Consider the following 6,000-nt stretch of genomic DNA (forward strand, 5'->3'; position numbering starts at 1 on the left):
GCTGGCATGGTTTGCCATTGGCACGGTGGCGTGGCTGGCATGGTTAGCATGCCTTGGCGCGGAGGTGTGGAATCACGGCATGACATTGGCCTATGTGGTGTGGATGGCATGGTTGACATGCCTTTGCGTGGAGACGTGGCTGGCATGGTGGCGCGGCTGGCATGCTTTGGCGCGTAGACGTGGCTGACATGGTTTTACATTGGCACGGTGGTGCGGCTGGCATAGTTGGCATGCCTTGGCGCGGAGACGTGGTTGGCATGGTTTTCCATTGGCATGGTGGTGCGACTGGCATGGTTGATATGCCTTGGCGCGGAGTGGCTGGCACGGCTTGCCATTGGCACGGTGGCGCGGCTGGCATGGTTGGCATGTTTTGGCGCGGAGACGTGGCTGGCATGGTTTTCCATTGGCACAGTGGTGTGGCTGGCATGGTTGGCATGCCTTGGCACGGAGATGTGGCTGGCATGGTTGGCATTCCTTGGTGCGGAGACGTGCTGGCATGGTTTTCCATTGATATAATGGTGTAAGAATTTAGGTTTTGGTGTACGAAGGTGATGTCGGCCAATACTAAGGGTTCTACCGTGGAACATGACACATATATATGTAAAAAAAGGTACCCTGGTAATTCTGACGTAGGCGTGTTGAATGATTCAATAAATGCGCTAATGGTCCTAGTGACGTCATGTCAGATGTAAGGTTTTACGATTTTAACCTTAAGCTAAAAACCACCATCTACATTAAGTCCCCTGCTTAGCTCGGAACAGGAGCATTGTTGCGGGGTAAGCATAAGACAGTGACAGGCGAGGACAAAATCGAAATGACAATTCGTGAAAAGATGGTCAAGAAGACCCGACTAACCTTTTTCGAGAGGTAAGGAGAGTTCGTGATTCTCGTGTTGGCGGCCGTGCATAGATTCTACTTGTGGTGTTGCTTGCTAGACCGTGAAGTGGTGAGATGTAAATTGTCGGCTTGGTATGGGAGCCGCAGGCGTTGGTCGGCTAAGAATGGGAGCCGCGGGCGTTGGTCGGCTTGGAATGGGAGGAAACTGGCTTCGGTCAGCGGGATGGTGGAAACTGTCTTCAGTCCGCAGAATGGTGTAAACTAGTTTCAAAACTTCGGATACCAAACGATGGTGATGACGCTGGAACTTCGGTTATCAAATGGTAGTGATGGCGCCTGGCAACTTTGTCGAAATCAGGGTCTGGGATGCCGAAACCCTAATTAGCGCTCCTTACTAAAATCATTGTAGACTTATCGTACGAACCCGGATTTTGACGGTCCTCCACTCCATCTGACCGGAAAAGAATTTCCTATCTCCTTACGCGGGAATATTTAGGTTTTGAGCTCGTTTAGGAGGTGAAAACAGCCCGAAAGTGAAACTCAGGAAGAATTCAGGAGGGATGTTGCGGGCCCGGGGTAGCATAGTCGCGCCGGGTCATCTGTTCCCGTTAATGGAGCAAGAATAGAACTTTCTTCTGTGCAAAGCTCTAGAAACTTCGTCCGTATGAAAAGAGGTATTGACCTTCTTCTGTTTTCTGTTGCTCGTTTGTATCCGCGCTTTCGTCTGCAGTGTCTCTCCAATGGATTCCAAAATTTACCAAACTCCATTGCATTCTTGGGACGGATGGATAGAATATATGCTCGCAACGATCATGCCAGGGTTAATCTTGGAGATTGTTAATCTTGGAGATTGTGGTTGCGGTGTCGGTCCATCCTCGGCTTTAGGTTGTTCAGTGCCTGGACCTTCTGATTGTGATGATGATGTGCTGTGAATACTTGTATGGTCGAAAACTTCTGGCGCCCCCGGATGAAATAGGGAGACGTTCCGCTGCCGATGTGCTTCTATCAAGTCTTCCAGGACTTTGTTCCAAGCGACATCCTTCGAACCATCTTCTGAATCTTGGACTATCGTATGGAATGAGATGTGGTAAGAAGTCCCCAGTTATACTTCGGTTTGATCCGATGGCATGGATGAATATGTGAATGTATCTTTGTGGCGTGCTCTTGAAGTCTTCGGTGTACATGTACGGCTTCGTGTTGAGAAATTCCTGCGGCTTGTGAAACTTTGACAGTGATGATGTTAAAATCAGAAATAACCTGGTTGAGTGGAGTGAAAGCGTCTCATGCTGGTAGTCCCAATGTGTATCCTATTTTCATTGCATCGCCTTCAATACACGTCCACGTGATTTGATACAAGCTTATCGTACTCTTCTGGATGTGACGCTGGGATGCTCAGGATATCGCATGGACGAAATATTCTGGATAGCGAAGATGTAGGAATGAGAGAGTTATGTTGTTTATCATGGCTCCCTCTGTTTCTTCAAGAAAATGTTTCAGCCGCGTCTCTGGAGTTATCTCATGAGTCTTTGATGGTCGTCGATGGAATGCGAAGAGAAGTCCCCAGTCGCATTTTTCTTCAGTTTCTGAAGTTGTTTTTCTATGAGCAGGCTTGGGATCCTCCGCGGCCTTGTAAAGTGTTGAAGGCGTCTTTTAGACAGAGAGGTGATGATATTCTTGCGCTGCACCCTTGAAGAGTAGATGACCTTGTTGCGGATATGGCCTTTTGGTTGACTGTGTCTTCTGATCTTTGACAGTGAAGGAATTCCGTGTATATCCTCAGTCCTCAAGTATGGTTTACATGTTTCCATCTTTGTAGTGATTGCTGTTGTGGTGAAGCTCTGGCTGGTATCAACAAATGAGCGGCAACAATTCTTGGTAGCATATGTAATCAGAAGAGACTACATTGTCGTGGTAACAAAGTAGGTTGGCTGGAATTGTATGGGCATCCGTGGAAGTAAATGAATTGGCTAGAGTTGTACGGGCATCCGTGGAAGTAAAAGGATTGGCTGGATGCGTAAGCGAGCAAACTATCCATGACTACGAAGATTGGTTGGCTGTGATCATGATCCTTGACATGGGGAACGTGGTGGTACGACCCTTTGCCGGAAGAAGCGTCGTTGAAGCAGCTTCGGATCTTGGAGAATATGTTGAAACTTAAGAAGCCGAACGCTGAAGCCTCGTCTTCGGATCCTGGAGAAGCTTATGGAGAGAACGCTGAAACGGAGCGGCTGCTGGAGCGAGCGTTGAAGCGGAGCGGCTGTCGTAGTGATCGTTGAAGCGGAGTCGCTGCTGGAGGATGTTGAAGCGGAGCGGCTGCGTTAATCAGTGTGCTGTCAAACTGGACACCCTTCAAGCGAAAAATGGTTAGGAGTCCCCAGTTCCATCTATCAATCGTGCTTTCCAGGAGAGGTTGGGGTTTGGGAACGGCTTCTCTGGTTGAAAACAGCTACTTCCCTGATGCAGCGCGGTTGAGGGATGCAAATATTCCTTGACGTTGCGCCTTAGGGAAATATAGAATCTCACATAAATATTTCATCATAGAGTGTACGATTTTGCGGGCGAAGTCCCCAGAAATCATGCATCTCCTGACAGGGAAAGGAGTCTTTGTGAAATCAGGGGGGTTGCTGATTTTTCTTTGCTTCGATTTTGGAGAAGTCGTTCCTGATCTTTTCGTGTAATGAAATTAGATGGATGATTCCCTTTTACTGGGCGTTCAAGAGCAATGCTGGAAGGATGCAAGCTGCTGGCGCAGGGAAGATGCAAGCTGCTATAAAGATGCAAGCTGTTAGCGCTGGAAAGATGCAAGTTGTTAGCGCTGGAAGGATGCAAGATACTGGTGCTGGAAAGATGCAAGTTGTTACCGCTGGATCGGCTTGGAATGGGCGCTGGCTTGGCGTGGATGCTGGCTTGGAATGGACGCTAGCTTGGATTTGGTATGGCGTGAACTGTCGGCTGGGCATGGCGCGGACTGTTGGCTTGGCACTGCGCTGGCTTGGCGTGGCGTGGACTTGTTCTTGCGGGCCCAGTTGCCTCTTTCCATACGTAGCTCAAATTGGAAATCATTTCCTTATTCAAATTCCAAAAGTGTTATGCGTATGAAATGGGTTTGATCTCCTTTTTATCTCGTATCTTTGTTCTCACTTCCTAGTGTTAGCGGTAGTGTTGTAGCAATAAAGTGGGCAAGCATATTCCAGCTATGTACTCCAGCGTTTCTCTTTCAATTTGTTTTCTTGTGTTGGTGCAAACCCTAGCCATAGGTATGCCTTCTATAAATCTGTAGAAATATTTTTCTTCTGAGATGGTGTAAACCCTAGCCGTGGGTATGCCTTTCATAAACTTGTAGAAACACTTCGTCATAAACAATTCCTCTTCGAATATCACCGTAATAACGTCAGCTACCTCATGAATAGTGACGGGTAATCATTATTATGCAAAGTAGGCACGTACGGGTAGGTGACTGTTTTTTTTTTGAAAGGCAAACAAAGCGCTTGGTTTATAGTTTTGATTTTATGGATTTTTGGGTTGATAGACAAGTATTACCCCTGAGGGTTTAGGATTATTATTTGGAATGATCTGTTTTAGATTATTGATGTTTTTGGTTATGAATATAAGTGGCATGAGTACCCCATGGAAGTCATGGAATTGTGAATGTTGTGCGATATTAGAAAGCATGAAACACGGGAAAAATATGGCTATCGGTTTTTTATCTCCCCTGTGAAGATTTGAAGTAGTAGACCATGTATTTTTTCTATCAATGCTTACTCGGTTTTTTGGATCTCTTGATGAAAAGTAATCTCCCGGGTGTAAGACCGAGTTTTGTCGTGTCATGACTGGTAACCCGGCCGTCTGGTAACTGAGCCGTAGATCCCTGGGCGGGTCGTTTGGATTCTATCGTCCTGACGTATGAGTCGAAATATGAGATCGAGGATTGAAATTTAACATTGTAACCGAAAGATCAATCTCCCACTGTGGTCGCCAATTGTTTGAGGGTGAAATCGATTTCTGCTGATTTTGGTAATTTCGGGTGTATGGGTGAGAAATGAGTTTAAACCCTAAACAATGTACTGCAAGGGAGTACTTTATATTCGAGAGATCAATCTGTACAAATCCGGCCTAAACCAAGAAATGGTCGTTCCATACTTGCTTCGGTCACAAAGTGAAGGAGAAGGGTTGGTTTTGGGGAGGGAAGCAAAGAGAGTGTTGAGACCAGAATAGTTGATTCTGAAAGAGTAGTTGTTTCACGACTTGTATCAGAAAGTGGGAAGCTAACAGATGGAAAGCTAGAAAATATTTTCTGAGTGTTGTATCCTCCTAAACTGAACTTGTTACTCGGTGGAAATAGGTAAGACCTATTTATACAAGTCGAAGTGAAACGTACTCTGGTCTCGTAAGAAATGGAAAACGGATAAGTGAAAGGGAGGAGGTGGTAACCGGTAACGCCTGGAATTGATGTTCCATAAAAGAAAGCATTTCACCATTACTCCCTGATTTACTAACCGCCTCATCCTTATGACACTGTCTTATAACGGGCATAGTGTACGCCGCACGCTGTAAACCGCCAAACCAATACCCAATGAGCATCCCCCAGTTTGTGACATGTGTTGATGTCTCGCATGTTTTAGTGGAAAACATGTAGCATGTTGTTGTTTGGAAAGTTGAGCTTGGGAGACTTGCCGGCTCGGTGGTGACCTTCGACGGTCGAGATTTTGCATCTTGAGAGGAAGGGTAGCCGTTGATTATTGTAATCCTTCGTTTGGTATCCAGTGGCATGCAAGCATGGACGGTACAACTTTAATATAACCTAGTTTAGGCGCGGCCAAAAGTAAGGGTTTTGGCTTTGTTTGGGCGCGACCAAACTAGGGCTTGGCGTCGGGACAAAGGTTGCCATGCATTAGCTAGTAACCTTGGACGGCTAAAATCTGCATCTTAGATGGAAAAGTGGTCGTTGATCTTCTCAAGCCTTTGTTTTGGTAGTCGCATAGGGAAGGCCGGCATGGTATGGCGCGGCAAGGTGGTTGGCATGCCATTGGCACATGTGGCATGGATGGCATGCCTTGGCACAGTTTGGGCGTGGCCAAAACAAAGGTTTTGGCATTGGACCAAAGGTTACCATGCGTTGGTTGGCGATCTTGGACGGCTAAAATTTGCATCTTAGATGGAAGG

This window comes from Papaver somniferum, chromosome 11 (assembly GCF_003573695.1).
Source record: "Papaver somniferum cultivar HN1 chromosome 11, ASM357369v1, whole genome shotgun sequence".
Taxonomy (NCBI): Eukaryota; Viridiplantae; Streptophyta; class Magnoliopsida; order Ranunculales; family Papaveraceae; genus Papaver; species Papaver somniferum.